Source organism: Brachycentrus maculatus, unplaced genomic scaffold (genome assembly GCF_059751285.1).
Source record: "Brachycentrus maculatus isolate JH-2025_06_01 unplaced genomic scaffold, ASM5975128v1 h1tg000397l, whole genome shotgun sequence".
Classification (NCBI taxonomy): Eukaryota; Metazoa; Arthropoda; class Insecta; order Trichoptera; family Brachycentridae; genus Brachycentrus; species Brachycentrus maculatus.
The window spans coordinates 204,532-227,691 of record NW_028281146.1 but is presented as its reverse complement, the minus strand read 5'-3'; positions in this window follow the sequence as shown (position 1 = coordinate 227,691).

Below are 23,160 nucleotides of genomic sequence, written 5' to 3'. Positions count from 1 at the left end.
TTTGTAGGTCTTCCAGGTGGCCTTCTTCCGTCTGGGTTCTCTTGAAGAGCACTTCGGACTAGTCTATTTTCTTGCATTCTACTGCCATGGGATTCCAAAAATGCCTTCGCTGTCTTCACCATCTGACTATTTCTTCCGTACTTCACATTTTACGAATTCCACGTTCCTTATTCGATTTCCGGTTATGCACCTCAATGTCCTTATTGCTGAAGTTCTTAGAAGATATTTGGTTCTCGCTGTGTCTGCTCTGGTCTCTGTCCTATATGTGGCAATCGGTCTACACATGTCTTGTATATTATATTGACTTTTTTATAATTTTCATGTTCCTATTCCTCCAGATTGACCAGTCTTAGAGAATCAATAAAGTTTTCTCATCATAGAGAAAACTTTATTGATTTGTCGAAATACGCTTGATAGAATCCATTTAAATTTTTTTGTAATATTCCTAAGAGAGAGACTTTAAATCCCCCTAAAGAAACGTTTTTCTAGATAACTTCATTAACATTCAAGCAATTCGATGCACAATTTGTTGAATTTTAAAATGATACTTTGATATACTTCGGTATTTTTCGTCATTAAATTTTTAAAACCTGTGTTCTTCAATTTATTTTTTTTACGACCAAATCCATAGGTACCTGATAGATCCTGATCCAAAGATCGTAAGGAAGTTGCAATATTTTTAAATTGATTTTTGATCCGCCCAATTGGATAGAGTGTACGCTGTCTGCTATCAATCTTAGGCATCAATAAACGAGGTTGAGTGATTTCATTCAGGGTTATCCACTCAAATTATTTATTTTAATTCATTTTTAACAACGTTACTAACAAAAATCATTTTACTGTGTTAGATTTAAAGTTCGTACTGACATTTCTTGGTGGAACTGCATTTTATAGAATAAAACAATAACTAGAACACACTCAAAAATGTTGTACGCTGAGAAATAGAGTGGTTCAAAAAATAATGTTTTTTGATATTATTATATTAAATTTGTCCGCCTCCGTAGTGTAATGGTCAGCACGCTCTGTTACAGTTCTGTAGGTCCCGGGTTCGATTCCCAAGGGGGGTAAAATAAATATAAGTGATTTTTTCACTGTTATATTGATTCAATACTACCTTGGACTGGTGCCTGAAGCGGAGGGCTGATCACCTTTCCTTCATGCGTAAACGATCAAGATAACACTGCGTTTATATGACACAGTGCCCTATGCACCATTGGGGTGCGGATAAGGGTTTTATATATATATATATATATATATATATATATATATATATATATATATATATATAAAAAAAAAAAAAAAATATATATATATATATATATATATATATATATATATATATTATATATTAGTTTTTTCCACTTTTTCTCTTTAGAGACTTGTCAATTGCACTGCACTTGTAATTTTTATTAGATTTAAGTTTTGTATTGGCATTTCTTAATGGAAATGTATTGTACATAAAAAAAATATGAAGTTGTTATAATTAAAATGTAATTTTTTTTTAAAATCACCATGAATTATAGTGATTTTAAAACAATGTTACATTTTATTTACAAAATGAAAAATCACAAAGTTAGTGCTTCAAATATAAATTATATAAAGTTGTTGTTTAATTATTTTTATCAATGTATTTTTTACATTGAAAATTTTGCGAAAATTTTTGTTTGACGCTTTCTTTACCTCCAATCTACTAACTTTTCTTTCAAACCCTTTTCCACACCCAATGGTGCATAGGGCACTGCATAATATAAACGCAGTGTTATCTTAATCGTTTACACATGAAGGAAAGTTGATCAGCCCTCTGCTTCAGGTACCAGTCCAGGGTTGTATTGAATAAATATTAGAGTGAAAAAAACTTAAATTATGAATTTTAAAAATCTCCCCTGGGATTCCAACCCGGGACCTCTATTACGTTAGCCGAGCGTGTTGACTATCACACTATGGAGGCGGACATCTAATCTAATAAAAAATAAATTTAATTTAATTTTATATTTTAAGTAATAATTTATACATATGTATTATCATTTTTTTTTTTAAATATTAATTTCACTTAATGTATGGAAGCGAAGCATGGAGTTGGCAAAGAAGTATAAAAAGTAGACTGAATGCAGTCGGAATGCATTCTCTCAGACGAATGGCGTAATACCATACATGAAAGATATTCGAATGGTGATATAAGGAAAAAATGCAAGGCTGAGATAAGCATTATCGATAAAATTAAGTAAGGTGTGTTAAGATGGTATGGGCATGTGAATCAAATGAGTGAAGAACAGTAAATAAAATATGAGGCGCATGTGATTGGTAATAGAAGTAGAGGAAGACCGAGGAAAACTTGGCATGATCAAGTATTTCAAATACTTCAATGTGGTCAGGTAAATAAAGATGTTTTATTTGAATCTGTGTTGGGAACAGGAGGGATAATCTAGTGTGGTCCAGTCAGGAACTTGTCAGCATTTGCTCATTGCTGGGAGGAAACCACGTTGCACTCCTCAGGAGAAGCCGGACTGCTGACTGTCGTCAACAGGCCTTCCGTTCCACTAGAATAGGGTTTGGCATTTTGTCTCCTAGCTCAGTTTATGGTACCAATGTCCTTCACTGTTTTTATCATGTATGATACTTTAAAAAAGATTTGTGTATACATGTTATATCAACTGTTGTTTTGAAATATATGTGTTATATTTGCAAACATACATACATATAAGCATGCATATAAACCCTAGGATCCTCAGACTTTCATCTTTTTTCATAAAAAAACCATTGACGCTTAGTTTTAAATATATATATAACATTTATACATATCGCTCACTCCTTTCAAGAACGTCATAAATCAAAAATCGTCAATTTTTAGTTGTGCATGTTTTCGGAGTGCCCAGAAAATGTACTATATCCCAGCAAAAGAGGCATATTTTTGACTTAATATTTACCCGCTACAGGGCAGAAAATGTTGTTTTTGCATTTTGAATAACAGGTACTGTTTAATTATTTTTTTAAATATACTAAATATTTTTCAAATGCAGAAAAAACCTTCAGGTTTTACCTAAAAAGATCTGTTGCACAGTAAAATGTTCAAATAGTGGCTTGGAACTTATTTTTAATACATTGTATTATATTTTCAATCTTTAAAAACGTTCTCCTTAAAAATCAAGTTTTTTGATTTATGACGTTCTTGAAAGGAGTCAGCGATTTGTAAAGGTCCTCACCAAAAAGTTACATTTCCAATATAGCACGAAAAATCCTTTAAATTCAAATCTGTTCTGTTTACTGTATTCTATCGAAATCTTAATTAAAGTTGCGACAAATCGTGACCAATCCTGTGTTAAACCAATATGAAATCATTAAATCGCAACAAAACGTAACAGTTTTACAAGCTAGAATTCCTGATTACTTTATTATTTATTTATAATGGAAATGTAACGTTTTGTTGAGGACCTCCACATATCGCTCACTCCTTTCAACAACGTGATATAAGAACATAAATAAAAAACTTGATTTTTCAGGAGATCATTTTTAAAGTTTAAAAATATAATAAAATGTATTAAAAATAAGTATCAAGCCACTTATTGAACTTTTTACTGTGCAACAGATCTTTTTAGGTAAAACCTGAATATTTTTTTTCCATTTGAAAAATATTTAGTATATTAAAAAATAATTAAACGATACCTCTCCTTCAAAATGCAAAAACAACACTTTCTGCCCTGTAGCGGGTAAATATTAAGTTAAAAATATGGCGCTTTTACTGGGATATAGTACATTTTCTGGGCATTCCGAAAATATGCACAACTGAAAATTGACGATTTTTGATATTTGACGTTGTTGAAAGGAGTGGGCGATAAATATTTACTTATTATTTTTTTTTTTCAAAAATGTTATAATATTAGTATATAACCACTCACCAAAGTGTGTGGTTTTACACTTATATTATTAACATTTTTGTAAAAAAAATAAATAAGTAAAAATGACTAACCACAAAGTAAATGCTTTAAATATTAATAATATTGAGAATATATATATTTATTTCAGTCATGCATATATAACAGTCAGTGAAAGCTGAAAACTGTTGTGAACACATTTTCGCTCGGGTTCGGCATTTTGTGCCCTAAATTGGTTTATGTTACCAAAATGTCCTTCACTATTCTTATCATGTATGATACCATCTCTCTGCCTACCCCTGCGGGGTGCGGTGTGATACGTAGTTGGTAATAATTAATAACAAGTCGAATCCGATCATTGATTCGAGTTTACCGAGGAACACATGAAACCTTCGAGCGTGTATGTATTGTACAATATTTTAATACTCGTACGTACGAGATCGCTTGTCTGAGATAAAACAAAACGAGATACAGGGCGTACCCGAAGACCCGCCCTAAAATAAGCCACGACTTTTAATGACCCTTTATTAGGGCCTTTTATTTTGTGTGGGCTTGATTTATTATTGGTATATTATTAATACGATAAAGATGACTATATTACAAAGTTATATGCAAACTTCAATTTGTCCGTATTCCACAAGTATATCCGATATACCGCTTCGAGCGATCCACTAGTACAATGCACTGTAAAATTATATTATACAATGTTCTAACATATTGCTATTTATATAGACATATGGAAACATAATAACGATTTCTATTTTTATATGTCTATATAAATAATGCCTCCGTAGTGTAATGGTCAGCACGCTCGGCTACCGTTCTGGAGGACCCGGGTTCGATTCCCAGGGGGGGTAAGAATAAATATGAGTGATTTTTTCACTGTAATATTTGTTCAATATTACCCTGGACTGGTACTTAAAGCGGAGGGCTGATCACCTTTCCTTCATGTGTAAACGATCAAGATAACACTGCGTTTATATGACACAGTGCCCTATGCACCATTAGGGTGCGGATAAGGGTTTTATTATTATTATTTAAATAATACATATCTCTATTTGTATATATCTACAAATCAATATATTTTATATTTTTGACATCTTAATCGCAGATGATGAAGAATATCGAAGTCGGAGCATTTACGGGGCTGACGACCGTCATAGACTGGTTTAAGTGATCACTTTATATTTGTGTAACATTCAACAATTTGTTCAACCCATTGTTGACATGGTTACAAAAACTTGGAACCATTGTAATATGTCTACATAACTGAAACCCTGAAGAGGGCAAAAGGTTGTTGCCGAAACTAGTTGGTTAATAAAAAATGTGAGTGGATCAAAACACAAAGTATTTTTATTTCTCGTAATAATACAAAACTTTAAGTTTTATGAAATAAAGATCGCATTTACTGAGCGATTGACTAGTCTCTACATAATAAAGTTGGAAAAAAACTACATAATTGTTGGTTTATTGTGTAAAATGCAGTTCCACAAAGAAATTAAAGTACCTACAAGACTTAATAGTTTAATAAGTTTAATCCAAGAAAGATTTCAAATACAATACAATTGAACAAGTCTCTACGGATTAAAAATGGAAAAAAAAACTATATTGTCATTGTTTTATTATTGAATATACAGTTCAAAACTAAAATCTTATTAAAAGTGCTAGTACATTGCATTTGACAAGTCTTTACAGAAAAACTTACTTTGTCCGCCTCCGTAGTGTAATCGTCAGCATGCTCGGCTACCGTTCTGGAGGTCCCGGGTTCGATTCCCAAGGGGGGTAAAATAAATAAAAGTGATTTTTTCACTGTAATATTTATTCAATATTACCATAGACTGGTACCTGAAACGGAGGGCTGATCACCCTTCCTTCATGTGTAAACGATCAAGATAACACTGCGTTTATATGACACAGTGCCCTATGCACCATTGGGGTGACGATAACGGTTTTATTATTATTATTATAGAAAAAAGTGGAAAAACATATTTATTATTTTAATATATTATATAAAATGCAGCAAGAAATATCAGTTCAAAATATAAATCCAATGAAGAGTGCAAGTATACTGAAATTGATTCGCCTCTACAGCATAAAAATGGAAAAAAAAGCTATAACGTTGTAGTTTTACTATATAAAAAGCAATTCCACAAAGAAATGTAAGTACAAAACATTGATATTATTATTATTGAATTTTTTTTGACATCTCATCAAAGATGAAGAAGAATATGGAAGTCTGGGCATTTACGGGGGTGACGACCGTCATAGGCTGGTTTTAGTGATCACTTTACACACGTGTAACATTTACCAATTCTATCCATTATTGACAACCAAACTACTCAAATTATTGAATGTTCTATATATATGAACCAATTTCGAAACCTTGTTTAATCGCTAGAACTTTGCTAGAGACATCTATTGGTGAGATGTAAAGAAGCTTTTTATTAAGCAGAAACTCTTATAGAAGTATGTGAGAAAAAAAACTCCTGTAATTGGAGATAATCCAAATTTTGTGAACAAGTATTTGGACACTCAAAATGTACAAAAATTTAAATTTAATCCATGAAAGAGTGCAAATACAATACAATTGACTCGTGTCTACAGAATAAAAGTGGTAAAAAAACTATTTAATTGTTTTTTAGTATATAAAATGCAGTTCCACGAAGAAATGTCAGTACAAAGCTTGAATCTATTTGTTCGTAAGAGCTTTCTCTTCCATATAATTACGAGGGCGAGTGGGTCGCCGCGCTCGTACGAGGTAAAAATTACAATATTATGATGTTAGTGTGTACCATGTGATGCTATCGGCCGGTGGAATTCAATTTTTATTTATTTTGTGATCGGATCTCACCTTATGGGAAATATCCGAGGCATTTTTTGTGCCCAAATGTTGCCAGTTATTAAAAATCAATTTGTTCTCATGTTCCGTGGCGAGGTACCTACGTAATGATCATTTTTTATATTAATTTTGTAAAACAATCAGCCCCAGGCGCGCACCAAGATGAATCGATAGGGCAACATTTTAAAGAGAGCTCTATGTTTGTTTTACCTTCTCGTATATCTTAAACAAAAGTGTGAATATCGTGGCTGTCTCACAATGGGATCAATGGGCAGAAACTCATACAACAAGACATTTAATGACATTGATATTTTCGGAAAAAACATAGCTATAATAAAAAAGAGGTTAGTAGAAAGTTGTCATACTTTGTTTACTCTCCACCAATAAACTAGTTATGTTAAGGGTGGGGGGTGAACGGTGCATGACAATTTATTTTCTGTATATATAATGTATATGTATATGTATGTTTATGTGTATATGTAGGTATATATATATATATATATATATATATATATATATATATATATATATATGTGTATATATATATATATATATATATATATATATATATATATATATATATATATATATATATATATATATATATATATATATATATATATATATATATATATATATATATATGTGTGTATGTATGCGTATGTATATGTATGTATGTATATTTACAAATATATTTTTAAACTTCTTACCTAGAAAAAAATCCTTAACCACCCTTATTAATTCCTCTCCTTTCCTTTTTCTTCCTGCTAAATCTATTATTTTTATATAATACCCTTTTTTTGTTTAATCTCTGAATGTTTTTTAATAGTTTTATAACATAAATGTGGAATTGTTTAATTGGCTTTTTTTAACGTAACTATTTTTTGTTAATGTAATGTAATGTTTATTATTGTTAATGTAACTATTGTTTATTATATCATTTTTAATATGTAAGCTGTACGATTCCCGAATAAATGAATAAATAAAAAAATAAATTTAAAAGAATGGTGAACGTAAGACAAGTGGATAAAATAATCACCTAAGCCAGCAAATACTAGGCCAAAAGTGTTTGTTTTACTATAGATAAGAATTTAATTTTTAATTTAATATTCATTTTGAATCTATGTTAAATTAAAATGTGAATTTATATTATGGGTACCTCAACATGAGATCAGAGGACAAATAATGGGTAAAATGTTGAACATTACACCAGTGGATAAAGTGCTCACTTAAACCAGCCAAATGTCAGGTCGTGAGCCCTGAGATGGTCAGACTTACACCTTCTTTCATATAAAACATATCATATCGATGGAATAAAATAACTACATTTTTACACATGAATTTTATTTCACCGGGTTTCGTCGTAATTGACATCATCAGACTGGTGACCAGTGTTAAAATATAATTTATTGAGATTTCATCCGTAAGGTGAATAATCCAGTGTCTAAAATAAATGAATAAATAATAATATTTTTTTTACATCTTATCCAAGATGAAGAAGAATATGGAAGTCTTGGCATCTCATCTTGACCGTCATAGGCTGGTTTACGTGATCATTTTACACACGTGTAAAGTCGAAAAATCACTTGAAAACCTAGATTTGGTCACTGGATTTAGTATTTTCCCCGTTGATGAGAAAGCTGCGTAGGATCCACGAAGAACGGAGCATAAATCTGGTATTAATCCAAATTCGGATGTACTTAAATGTTATTTGAGTGTTATCGATAATTACCAATCGCCATAACTCACGATGATGATGATGACCGATAGAAGATAGCGTGCTGAAGCATTACCAGCCTAACCCACATTCTACCAGGCTGGAGGTGCCATCCAAATCGTCTTCTATTTTATAAGTGTTCAAATAGACAGACTTCCATATTCTTCACCACATTAGAATGTGTTCAAATTCATCTTCTTCTAACCCTTTTTGGCATCCGATGGTGCATAGGGCACTGCATCATACAAACGCAGTTTTATCTTGATCGAAGGAAAGGTAATCAGCCCTCATATAGACTGCATCATATAATAATAATAATAAAACCCTTATCCGCACCCCAATCGTGCATAGGGCACTGCGTCATATAAACGCAGTGTTATCTTGATCGTTTACACATGAAGGAAAGGTGATCAGCCCTCCGCTTCAGGTACCAGTCCAGGGTAATATTGAATAAATATGACAGTGAAAAAATCACTAATATTTATTTTACCCCCCTTGGGAATCGAACCCGGGACCTCCAGAACGGTAGCCGAGCGTGCTGACCATTACACTACGGAGGCGGACATCTTGGCAAATGAAAGGTGATCTGTTTCAGGTACCAGTCCAGGGTAATATTGAAAAAATATTGGAATGAATATCTCACTTATATTTATTTGACCCCCTCCTGGGAATTGAACTCGGGCCCTCCATAACTGGTAGTAACAAAAAACGCGCTAAGAGTGTCAGAAATGAAGACTCTAAGAAGCATATATGGCAAGAGTCTACAAGAATAAGGAATACCAGGATAAGGGAAATATGCGAGATGGAAGATGTCGTTAGGTGGGGAAGGCAACGAAGGAGACAATGGTATGCGCATGTGAGGAGAATGGAACCATCCAGACTCCCCATACACTGCACGGCCTACCCCAAGGTAGACATGGATTGACAGCTGGGAATCGACATCGCAGAAGTTTAATCCCTCTTAAAAACAGGCCACAAGACCTACACCAAGAAGAAGAAGAAAGTATTATTACGTCCACAATGAATAATGTAGGTAACGTTAGCTATAATACGGTAAAAGTAGGTATGATAGTGAGTAGTGTGTTTGCATTTCATTTTATTTTATTTTATTTTTCGTCCCTTCAGAGTCGATGGTAACGAAACGCGATATCTACCATAAATAACTCACCCTGAATGCTCCGCTGTGGGGTGACCATACTGTGTAAACTCATAGGTAAAATCAAATATTCCACATCTGTAATTTTGACTGAAACGGAATACGCGCTGGGCGCGTATTGGCGCTTGAGCACTACACGGAATTTTACCGTCCGGTTTTGAAAAATAAAAGCGACTACGACTGTTTAGCGTCATCGAATTTACGCACAACGTGTTCACGCACCGATCAAGGGCACCGATCCGATGAAGAAAGATGGACAAAAGCACAAGCCAATCCAAGCCAATCATCCGTTTTAAAACGCTTACTGAAGTTCCGGACGGTAAAATTCCGTGTAATGTATAAACGCCCTATGGGCGCTAGTGCACTACGGAAATTTTACCGTCCGGCAGTCCGGTTAGCATGATAAACGCTTTGGCTTCTGCTTTCGCCCTATTTCTTCGGATCGGTGCGTTATCACGGTGCGCGTTAATTCGATCACGCTTAATTGTCACTTTTATTTTTAAAAACCGGACTGCCGGACGGTAAAATTCCATGTAGTGCACAAACGCTCTATAGCTGATTAGAATTGGTCAGATGGCTTAAATGTATCGTAACATTTTGAGTATGTCCACAAATCTGGATTATCTCCAATTAGGAGTTATTTTTTACATTATTTTTTGACATCTCAACATAGGTGAAGAAGAACATGGAAGTCAGGATATTTAGGGGGTTTAAGACTGTCATAGACTGGTTTAAGTGATCACTTTACACACGTAACATTCACTAATTCTACCTATGATTGACAACCACACTATTCAAATTCTTGGAACTTCTATATATATTTATCAAATTCGAAAAATAGTGCTTGAAACACTAGAATTTTCACGAGATACATCTATTGGTGAGATGAAGAAGATTTTTTAATTGAGCAGAAGCTCTTTTATTAGTATGTGAGGTCCAAATACTGGATTATAATCACATACATGAGAAACGCCAGAAAATTTCATTTTTTATTTAATTAATTTAGCTTAAAATTTGACCAGATATTTACTAGCAACATTTTGAGAATGTTGTTAAAAAATATCGAAATTTTGTTATGTATATTACGATTCAAACTTCAAATATGTTTTTCCGCAATGAGAAATCGCGTGTCAACTGCATTCAGTCTACTTTCATCACTTCCATACATTAGGGTTGGAACCAAGACCCCGTTTTGCTCCGCTAGTTGCTATAGTCAATACACTGAATAAGTTTGTCCGAGACTATTGAATGGTGGTCACACGACATGTCCTCAGCGCATTGGACGGTAGCTGTTTCTGAAGTGATAGCATCTCCGCAGCCAAATTGTCACAAGCGACGATAGGAGACATATATTACAACTTCTCCACATCAGTTTGCCTGCGTAGTGTAGTGGTAAGCGCGTTTGGCTACCGTACTGAAGGTCCCGGGTTCGATTCCTAGGGGGGGGGATGATAAAAATAAATGTTTTTTTTACACATTTTCAAACCGTTTATCCATTTTTGTCTCACTTAAGATAAAACAAAAAATACCAAAACTTAAGAAAATTAGTACAAAAAATACCACAATTTCAGAAGTTTAGTACAAAAAAATAACAAAACTTACAGGAATTCTAGTAGGAGAGAGTGCCCATGAATGGGACGTTTTTGATTTTGCCTCTCTAGTTTAAAAAAAAAAATTACAAAAAAATACCATAACTTAAGATGTTAAGTACAAAAAAATGCCAAAACTTAAGAAGTTTAGTACAAAAAAATACCAAAACTTAAGAAAATTAGTACAAAAAATACCACAACTTTAAAAGTTTAGTACAAAAAAAATACCAAAACTTAAGAAAATTAGTGCAAAAAAATACCAAAACTTTAGAAGTTTAGTACAAAAAATACCAAAACTTAAGATGTTAAGTACAAAAAAAATACCAAAACTTAAGAAGTTTTGTACAAAAAAATACCACAATTTAAGAAGTTTCAGCGTTTGTCGCCACAACGTTAGCCGAAAACCATCAGTTTTTCTTCAATTCGTTCAGTTTCGCCTTATCCGAGGCATCTTCAGATATCCCGTGTCCACGTGGCAGCTAATTACGGACAGGCTCGGATGGTTGACAAGTCGCTTTGCCTAAAATGGCGCGTCCAAGATGGCCGCCTCGCCCGTGTCACGAGCGGCAGAATGCGATAAGATTACTCTGTAATTATTTATCTGGAATGCCCGATACATTGGTCGCTAATCTTCGCTTGCTTTTGTGGCAATACTGACCGTATTTTGATAAATAATTAGACACAAGAGACGATTATGGAAGCATTATCATTAAAGATACGGTACTGTAGCTATAAATATAAGAGCTGGTCTCTTAAGGGTTGTACATCAGTGTTTCTGAGTCTTTTTGAAGTCAGGGATCACTTTTCGTCATAAGGAAAATTCGCGGTATACCAAAACTAAAGATCCAAATAACGAACGGATAAGATAAGTTTGTAATTAGATTTATATTATCCACTGACACTTCGTGATGGAATTGCATTTTTAATTTATTATTAGATTAAAACCAATATTATTAGCTTTTCCACTTTTTTATTTGACCAGCGACCGGGTTTCGTCGCTACCGACATTACCGACACCAGTCTGATGATGTCGGTAACGACGAAACCCGGTCGCTGGTCAAATAAAAAAGTGGAAAAGCTAATAATATTGGTTTTAATCTAATAATAAATTAATAAGTTTGTAATTGTTTATCTGTAATGCCCTTTACAATGGTCGTTAATCTTTGCTTGCTTCTGTGGATATATTGCCTTTTTTTTTAAAATAATTAGAAAATGCGACACACAATCTCTTATGTGATTATGGAAGCTTTATCATTAAGGATACGGTACTGTTGCTATAAATATGAGAGCTGGTCTCTTAAGGGTGCACATCAGTGTTTCTGAGTCTTTTTAAGTCAGGGATCACTTTTCATCATAAGAAAATTCGCGGTAAACCAAAACTAAAGATCCAAATAACGAACAGATGGATATACTGCCTGTTTTTTGACAAATAATTACAAAATACGAGACACGAGAGACGATTATGGAAGCTTTTTCATTAATGATACGGTTCGGTAGCTATAAATATAAGAGCTGGTCTTTTAGATATAAATATTAGTATTAGTTTTGGTTATTTAAAAAAATCGTTTTTGTAACTTTATTATTTGTGTTCCAGTCTTGTTAACCTTAATCCCATGTCCCAAAATGAGAAATAGAAATTACTCATCGGGAATATTATATGTATATATGATTTATGTATGTAATACGTTTGGAAGTAAATAAATAAATAAATAAACTTCCGCATGACCTTCGTATAGAAAGATGCTTTGTCTAGCTGGGACACTTACAACGTTTCTTGAGTATTTGGCGCCTGAAGCATGGCAATTTTCATAACATCTAATGATTCCGATTCCTGCAATATTCAAATAGACGACACCAAATCAATGAGTCGAGAGGAAAATTGTCGAATTAGAAAAGGGTGATCGAATTAAAAAACCGACCCCTAAAAAAAGTCGTTACATTATTCGGTTAGGCTACTCACTCCAATCAGTGCCTTAATTTAGCTACGTATTGCGAATTTAAAGGTCCAAATATATTTGTCACATTGTAGCGGTTAGTGCGTTTGGCTACCGCCCTGGAAGTCCTGGCTTCTGTTCTCAGAAGGATGAGCAGCGAATTATCAAATTTCCGAAAAAAAAAAATGTAACATTTTTTCTTCCATATACTTACATATATATTTTTATTATATATTTTTTTCAAAACATATTACCTACATAAGTCATATATATAATATTTCCGACGAGTAATTTCTATTTCTCATTTTGGGACATGGGATTAAGGTTAACAAGACTGGAACACAAATAATAAAGTAACAAAAAGATTTAAAAAAAAATAACCATAACTAATACATGGCAAAATATAATAACAATAAACAGGTATAATAAACAGGCATAAGAAGCATATTTAAAAGAAATAAATGAGAAAAACATAAGGTTAGAAGCATATTTAAAATAAACAAATGAGAAAATATGAAATAAAAATGAGAAAATATAACAAATGTGAAATAATAAAAAAAACATAAGGTAATACCAACATTTTGAGTGTGTCCAAATACTTGTTCACAAAATCTGGATTATCTCCAATTACAGGAGTTATTTTCATATTATTTTTTGACATCTCATAGATGATATGTCAAAAAATAATATAAAAGTAACTCCTGTAATTGGAGATAATCCAGATTTTGTGAACAAGTATTTGGACACACTCAAAATGTTGTAAATAAATTATCTGGTCAAATTATAAGCTTAAAAAAAATAATCAAAATGAAAATGGTATTTTCTGGAGTTTCTCATGTGTGTGATTATAATCCAGGATTCGGACCTCACATACTAATATAAGAGTTTCTGCTTAATAAAAAAGCTTCTTTACATCTCACCAATAGATGTCTCTAGTGAAGTTCTAGTGATTCAAGAACAAGGTTTCTTAATTTGTTCATATATATAGAACTTCCAAGAATTTGAGTAGTGTGGTTGTCAATTATGGGTAGAATTGGTGAATGTTACACGTGTGTAAAGTGGCCACTTAAACCAGCCGATGACGGTCGTCAGCCCCGTAAATGCCCAGACTTTCATATTCTTCTTCATCTTTGATGAGATGTCAAAAAATAATAGGTAATACCAAAATAAGAAAATATGACTAAACACTACATGTATATCTTTCCATAAAGTACTTTTTCAGATCACTTATTATGGATATTTGGATGGATGGGTTCTATTTTATATATGTCAGGCAGCTGGTTAATTTGGGTATAGGCAAAAATCTTATCTTAAATTATCTTAATAATTATACATAATATCACCCTGGCCTGGTATAAGGAGAGGAAAGGCTGCGATGGACCATGGAGTGCAGATAAGGGTTAAAATAAAGAAAAATATCCAAAAGGGGGATTTGTTAATATATGCAGGGTTTACAGGAATATCCAGACATTTAAGATTTACAAGAATATCCATGTAAATTTTCGTACTCTTTCATATTGTAAATATATATATATATATATATATATATATATATATATATATATATATATATATATATATATATATATATATATATATATATATATATATATATATATATATATATATATATATATATATATATATATATATATATATATATATATATATATATATATATGTACAGTTTTTCATGGATATCACAATTTGAAAAAATAAGTGGAGACGCCGTCAAGTGAATATCTGTGTGAATTTTCGCGGTCTTTCCTTGAAACATGGTGCATATGGAAAACATAATTTGAAAAATTGAACTAAAATGCCGCCAAGTAAATATCCATGTGAATTATCATAGTCTTGCTGCGATATACAAACCAATTAAATTGTAATAACTCCTGTAATTGGAGATAATCCTGATTTTGTGAACAAGTATTTGGACACACTCAAAATGTTGTAAATAAATTATCTGGTCAAATTATAAGCTTAAATAATAAAAATGAAGATGATATTTTGAGGCGTTTCTCTTGTGTGTGATTATAATCCAGGATTCGGACCTCACACAATAAAAAAAGAAATTCTGCTCAATAAAAATCTTATTTTCATCTCACCAATAGATGTCTCTAGTGATGTTCTAGTGATTCAAGAAAAATGTTTCCAAGAATTTGAGTAGTGTGGTTGTGTTATAATTTTAACGCGACCCATATCATTGATTAGTTATATTTAAATTGTTTTTATTTAATAATTTTTAATTTAATAGTATTTAAACATGCCATTAAAATAAAATAAATTGAGGAATGTGTGTTGAGATGGTTTGAGCATGCGAATCAAATGAGTGAAGGAAGAATAGTGACAATATTTTGACCAATTGTCAACAATGGGTAGAATAGGTGAATGTTACACGTGTGTAAAGTGATCACTTAAACCAGCCTATGACGGTCTTCAGCCCGTAAATGCCCAGCCTTCCGTCATATTCTTCTTCATCTTTGATGAGATGTCAAAAAATAATATGAAAATAACTCCTGTAATTGGAGATAATCCAGATATTGTGGACAAGTATTTGGACACACTCAAAATGTTGTAACTTATTAAAGCATTTCATAGAATACTCCGTCTTAAAAACTGAGTGAAATTGCCATCACGTGAATATCCATGTAAATTTTCGTGGTTTTCCCTTGAAACACTTTGTATATTAGTGAAAACGCCTTTATATATATATATATATATATATATATATATATATATATATATATATATATATATATATATATAATATATATATATATATATTTTTTTTTTTTTGACATCTCATCAAAGATGATGAAGAATATAGAAGTCTGGGCATTTACGGGGCTGACGACCCCTTGATAAATAATATTAAAATAACTCCTATTGTTGGAGATAATCCAGATTTTGTGAACAAGTATTTGGACACACTCAAAATGTTGTAAAACGCCTTAAATTCAATACCCATACAAATTCACCTGGTCTTTTCTTGAAATACGGAGTAAATATAGCACTATTCAATTTGAAATACCGACTAAAAACGCCGCCAAGTGCGCGATCCATTACAGCTGGAGTTGACAAAAGTACTAAACATGCAATGATCGTCTGTTGCAATGCTTTTTGGATTAAAGAGGATGTTTTAGCTGAATTCCGAGAAGTCGGTTCGCCCTCCGTAGTGAGGACACTACGCAGTTAGAGGATGTCGCTACGCGCTGATATATGGCCGCTGGCCACATACGAGCCAGGACTTACCAGGATTTATCTACTTATGTTTCGTGTCCACGGGCGACCACGCGTTCGCCGAGTCCTTTAAGGACCAATATACGATAAAACGAAACTTATCTCTCTTAAATTAAGAATGAAATTAAGACTTAAGTGACAAAATTGTTTCAATAATTAAAGAAAACACTTGTTTTTTACCACTTGAGTTTTATTATAGACTACATGTTTCAGAAGTTAAACTTCCATCATTCATTTCAAAATTCTTCACCTTTGCTTTCCATTTTTCCTTTGTTTTCAAACTCCGCCCCTTGACTAACCCCTTCCCCTTACTTTCCTCTCTGCTCATTTATAGAACAATTTTATATTTTATATTTTAGTTATGATACAGACCTGAATGATGGAAGTTTAACTTCTGAAACATGTAGTCTATAATAAAACTCAAGTGGTAAAAAACAGGTGTTTTCTTTAATTATTGTAACATGTCTTACCACAAAGTTTATGCCGAAACAATAAATAAAACAAAATTGTTTAATGTATAAGGGTTTGAAAATGTATGATGAGATGCCTGAATGTATGAAGAATAAAAAGAGTCGGAAATAATTTAAAAATAAATGTTTTGTTTACTGTAAGAAGATGTAAACGTATATAAGAAAGCTAACTAAAGAAATTAAAAATTAAATTTAATAAAAAATTACCGTTATTGTATTGAAAAAATAAGTTAAAATTTTTTGCATATTTATTTATAAAATTTTGAGTGTGTCCAAATACTTGTTCACATATCTGGATTATCTCCATTTTTTTACACAATATTTTTTTTTCAATCTCAATATAGATGAAGAAGAATATGGTATTTACGGGGCTTACGACCGTCATAGGCTGATTTTAGTGATCACTTTACAAGCGTGTAACATTCACCAATTCTACCTATGATGACCTGACCTCACAAACTAATGAAAGAGTGTCTACTTATAAATATTAAAAAGCTTCTCTCATCTCACCATAGATGTCTCTAATGAAATTCTAGTGAATTCAAATATAATGTTTTGAATTTGATCAATATATTTAGAAGTTGAGAATTTGAGTAGTGTGTTTGTCAACCATGGGTAGAATTGGTAAATGTTACACGTGTGTAAAGTGATCACTTAAAACTAGCCTATGACGGTCGTAAGCCCCGAAAATACGATATTCTTCTTCACCTATATTGAAGTGTCAAAAAATATATATGAAAAAATGAGATAAATCAGATTTGTTAACGAGTATTTGGACACACTCAAAATGTTGTAAATAAATATGTATATTTTTTTTAACTTATTTTTTTCAACACAAAAACGGTAATTTTTTTTTATTTGAATTTATTTTATTTTTTATTTATTTTGTAAGCTAATATTTCATTCAAAACGAAAATGACCAGACTTCAATATTCTTCTTCATCTATGTTGAGACGTGATAATAAATGAAAACCTCTCTTTATGTTTAGGTTTGACTGACCCTTTCCACCAAACTTTTGACCATGAAAGGTCTAAGGAAAATATGATCGCTGAATTTATCGATCTCGATTCGAGATTACCATAAAAGCTCTGTCTGTTGGTCACTGCGTTGGCCGTAAGAGCGCCCCGAAGGGCGGAGCGCCCGCGGCGGGGGCGCATGCTAATGAGACAACACAAAGCGAGCCGACTCTGCCCGGGGAACGCAGGCCCGGACTGGGAGACAGGGTCAATATTAACCTTTTCGGGAGTAAAATAATTGATACCCAACTTGTTGGTTATTAGTATCAACATGATTTTTTTACGAAATCTACATATGTAGTATAAAGAAAAAAATATGTAAAAATAATAGATTTTTGCCACGATAATGGTTTATTGGCTAATAAATTAATATGAAAAATCACAAGACTAACCATAACATTCTTATTGAAATCTGTAGAGAACTAAGGGAGATATGAAGGTACAAACTTTAGATTTTTGAATAAAACGAAAAACGTGCGTTCGCATACGTCATCAAATATCAGTCATCGAACGTTTTATGACCTCATATGGTTTATTGTCTTTGGTTTATAGAGCTGTGATAGTAGAAGTGCGTTTTGTTTGTTTACCACTACATACCATTTGTGTTATACAAATATGGGGGGTCATGTTTGACCCAGTGCATGTTTGACCTCGGCTCTTAGCGCATGTTTGTGCTGCAACCCTTAGTGCATGTTGGTCTTCGAGTCCACCAAAAATAGCATGTGTTAAACATTTTGTGTAGTTTTAAGCGCGTAGATAGTGACATAGCACTATAGAAATGAAGGGTAGTATTGTTTGCATGCTGTGGTAGTGATTGTCCTGACGAAGAGGCGGGTACGTCTGGAAACCGGAAGACGTAAAAATCTCGGTGAGTGGTTTTATACTAACATTATCAACATTTTTGTGAAAAAATAAATAAGTAAAAATTTACATACGTTTGAGTTTATTTATTGATTCTGCATTAACTTTGTGGAATGACATGATTATTTTATTAAAATTAAACACTTGAATATACCACTTTTTCATTTACGAGTTTCAAAAACGACGGATGTTTTCATCTTCTGGTACAAATTAAAACTAACGAACAAAAATATGTATAATATATACAAATATATAATATATGTGTATATATAGGTTGAAAAATATAGGGAGGGGGGTTAAGGAACAAGATTTTTTGTAAAAGGAAACATTGATAATAATGGTGACGTATTTTGAAACAGTATATTATTAATTAATGTTTTATCTGAATTAAATTATTTATGTATTTCTAAATTTTCTAAATTATTCATTCAAGATTATTAACCTCATTCTGAGTCCGGCGCTGTGCCTGACCAGTGTCCGAATGTCACAGTGCGTACCGTATTAAGTAGCCTTCTCTGCCTACCCCGACCTGTCTCCGCGGGGATATGCAGTCCTGGCCGGACTCGACTGGTCTGTTTCTGTTTATTTATTTATCTCCCCAAGCGATGAATTCGCTTTGCATTCGAGGGAAAAAAAAACGTCATAATTTATGATTATGTACGGAGCTTTGGCGATATGCGATAACGGAATCAATACATACTTCAATTTGGCAATTTCCGCATTTAAATAGTACATTAGTTAATTCATATCGCTCACTCCTTTTAAGAACGTCATAAATCAAAAATTTGATTTTTCAGGAGAACGTTTTTAAAGGGTATTGTCAATTGTCATCCAGTCTTATCTTTGATCTACTCTATTCCAATCATCGAGAACATGTGAGGACCTTTCCGTATCATTTTGGTCCTTTTTCAGCTTTTGGTGATATAAGAGTATTGTAGGAATATTGAGGAATAATATGGATACATATAGCTCACTCCTTCCAAGAACGTCATAAATAAAATAAAAAAAGATTTTTCAGGAGAACGTTTTTAAGGTTTAAAAATATATTAAAATGTATTAAAAATAAATATCAAGCCACTTGTTGAACTTTTTACTGTGCAACAGATCTTGTAAGGTAAAACCTGAAGGTTTTTTCTCCATTAGAAAAATAGTTAGTATTTTAATATAAAAATAATTAAACAATACCTTTTCTTCAAAATACAAAAACAACACTTTCTGCCCTGTAGCGGGTAAATATTAAGTTAAAAATATGCCGCTTTTGCTGGGATACAGTACATTTTCTGGGCATCCCAAAAACATGCACAACATAAAATTGAGGATTTTTCAAATATGACGTTTTTGAAAGGAGTGAACGACATGTCAAATCATATAAGTAAAATCCTATGTAGGGCTTTTTTTTATGCAAACAGCACTACAGACGTTGTAACGACCACCATAACACTATTCATATATCTACCTACGAGTATGTAACTACACAACTACACAACTGCACAAAATGTTGTTTTTGGTTGACCCGAGGACCAACATGCACTAAGGATTGCGGAATAACATGCACTAAAGGCCGAGGTCTGACATGCACTAGGGATTCCAGTCCAAATAGTCCAAGATTATATAGGATGAAATCAGTTGTTTCAGAAAATTGACAATTTAGTCCAAAAAATTGAAAATCACTTTCTTTTAAACATTATAGTATCTCATCATACATACCTGCCGATTATTCCGAGTTGTACTATATTTCAAAAACTTCATCGTGTCAAGTTTTTCCCGGTCTTCCTCTGCTTATATAATATTTCATAACATTTTATTATAACATTCGTCTCATATATTTGTTTTACTTTCCTCACAAAATTTTCAAAATATTTTAATTGCATTTTACCCTTATTTAAATATAGTACTGTATACTGTTAATGTAGTGCTCTATGCACCCTTTGAAGATATATGTATCATGAACTGTGCAAAAGAAGACAAAATAATAGTAATAATAAATTTGGAAAATTTATATTTGGTAAAATACTGCATCTCAATATTTAAACTTTTTTCACGGCTTCAATACGTTCTTCTAAAAAAACATCAATAAAAGCCACTTCTCTACATCATGACATTTTTTTTTACTCTCTTCCGCACCTAATGGTGCATAGAGCACTGTATCAGATTGATGAAATGTCACGTTGATCTTTAACTATATAAAGGTACTGTGATCAATCAGTCTTACGTTTCAGGGTAATATAAAATAAAGAAGTATAATGTTTTACTTATTTTATGTTTATTTCAACCTCCTGGGCTTTGAACCCGGGACTCTCAGCATGGTAGACAAATCCAGTAACCACTTTACTATTTAGGTTGCTATTTTTTTTTATCTCAAGCCTAGTACAGGCAGGCGTAATGACGAATATGGCGTTCCATCCTCCCGATCTCGCAAATAATATCAAATTGCGTCCGAATGTCAATTAGTGCACCTTTGTGATACTCTGCCGCGCGTCTGGGACACGAACAGTCCCATCTTTGGTAAATGTCCGGTGAATATTTGTTTTTAAATAACTCGGTTAATGCATAGACCTTATAGGCACACCTGTTAGGGGATGCGCTTCTCAAACTGTGCGTAGGAAGGGGTTGGAATATCTGAAGATGTGATATTACGTACGTGGAACAACCAGGAACAAACAAACCATCATGACAAATCGCTCACTCCTTTCAACGTCATATATCAAAAATCGTCATTTTTCAGTTGTGCATGTTTTCGAAATGCCCAGAAAATGTACAATATCCCAGCAAAAGCGGCATATTTTTAACTTCATATTTACCCGCTACAGGGCAGAAAGTGTTGTTTTTGCATTTTGAAGAAAAGGTTTTGTTATATTATTTTTTTAAACACACTAAATATTTTCAAATGGATAAAAAAAACCTTCAGGTTTTACCTAAAAAGATCTGTTGCACAGTAAAAAGTTGAATAAGTGGCTTGATATTTATTTTTATACATTTTATTATATTTTAAACTTTAAAAACGATCTCCTGAAAAATCAAATTTTTTGATTTCTGACGTTGTTGAAAGGAGTGAGTGATTTGGGATCGCATGGAGAGCGGACACCGCAGTAACAAAAAACCGCGCTAAGAGTGTCAGAAATGAAGACACCAAGGAGCATATTGTAGAGGTCTTCACCAAAATGTTACCTTTCCAGTATAAATGATTTTAAGCAGGTAATCAGGAATTCTAGCTTTTAAATTGTTACGTTTTGGTGCGATTTAATGATTTCATATTGGTTTAACACAGGATTGGCCACCTTTTGTCGCAACTTCAATAAAGATTTCGATAGAACATAGTAAACAGAATAGATTAACAATTAATGATTAATGTGCATTGGAATTGTAATTTTTTGGTGAGGACCTCCACAAGAGTCTACAAGATAGAATAAGGAACACCAAGATAAGGGAAATATGCGAGATCGTAGGTGCCGTTAGGTGGGGAAAGCAACGAAGACGACCATGGTATGCGTATGTGAAGAGAATGGAACCATCCAAGGTAGACGGACTCCCGGACAGACCACCGAAGAGATGGATGACAGCTGGGAATCAACATCCATTTAAAAAATAGTCTTAAATTTAAGAAGAAGAGGAAAACACGGTTTATTGTAAGTGTATGCTTATACACATATGTACAATAGCTTGTCCACCATATACGAATGCCAAGTTCTCCTAGTTATACTTATGCTTCTTTTACCAACTACATTCACCTCATATATTTCTTCTTTCTTTACATATTCGATTCACATGTCTAAACCATCTCAACACACCTTTCTTTCAAACTGATGGAAAATGCTTATCTCAACCATGTATTCTTTCCCTTCATCACCTTTGGGAGATCTATCATACATGGTTTTGCCGCACTCCCGTCTGAGAGATCATATTTTTTACTGCGTCCAGCCTACTTTCATCCCTATTTTGCCTACTTCATGCTTGGTTCTTGATTGTAGTTGAAGTTTTCTAGTTCTCGCGAGTATAGGCTACCAGGAGATCATGAAATCGCGAGGCGTTGAACGAGCCAAGGAGTAAACTATCTCTTCACACCAATCTTTTAATCTGATGGATAATGCTCATCTCAACCTTGCATTCTTCTTTCCTCATATTACCTTTGAAAATGTATCATACATGGTTTAGCCGCACGTCTGTCTAAGAGTCTATTTTCACCCTTCTCTTGCCAACTCTATACTTGGTTCTTGGCTGTAGTTAAGTTTTTTAGCTCTCGCGGGATCGGCTCCCAGGAGTACATAAACAGGGCGAGGAATAAGAACGTACCCTCTGATGAATAGCGCTAATCTCAACCTTATATTCTTTACTCATATCATCTTTGGAAGATCTATCACACATGGTTTAGCCGTACGTCCGTCTAAGAGTCTATTTTCATCTTTCTCTTGCCAACTCCTTGCTTGGTTCTTGGCTGTAGTTTTCTAGTTGTCGCGGGGATCGGCTCCCA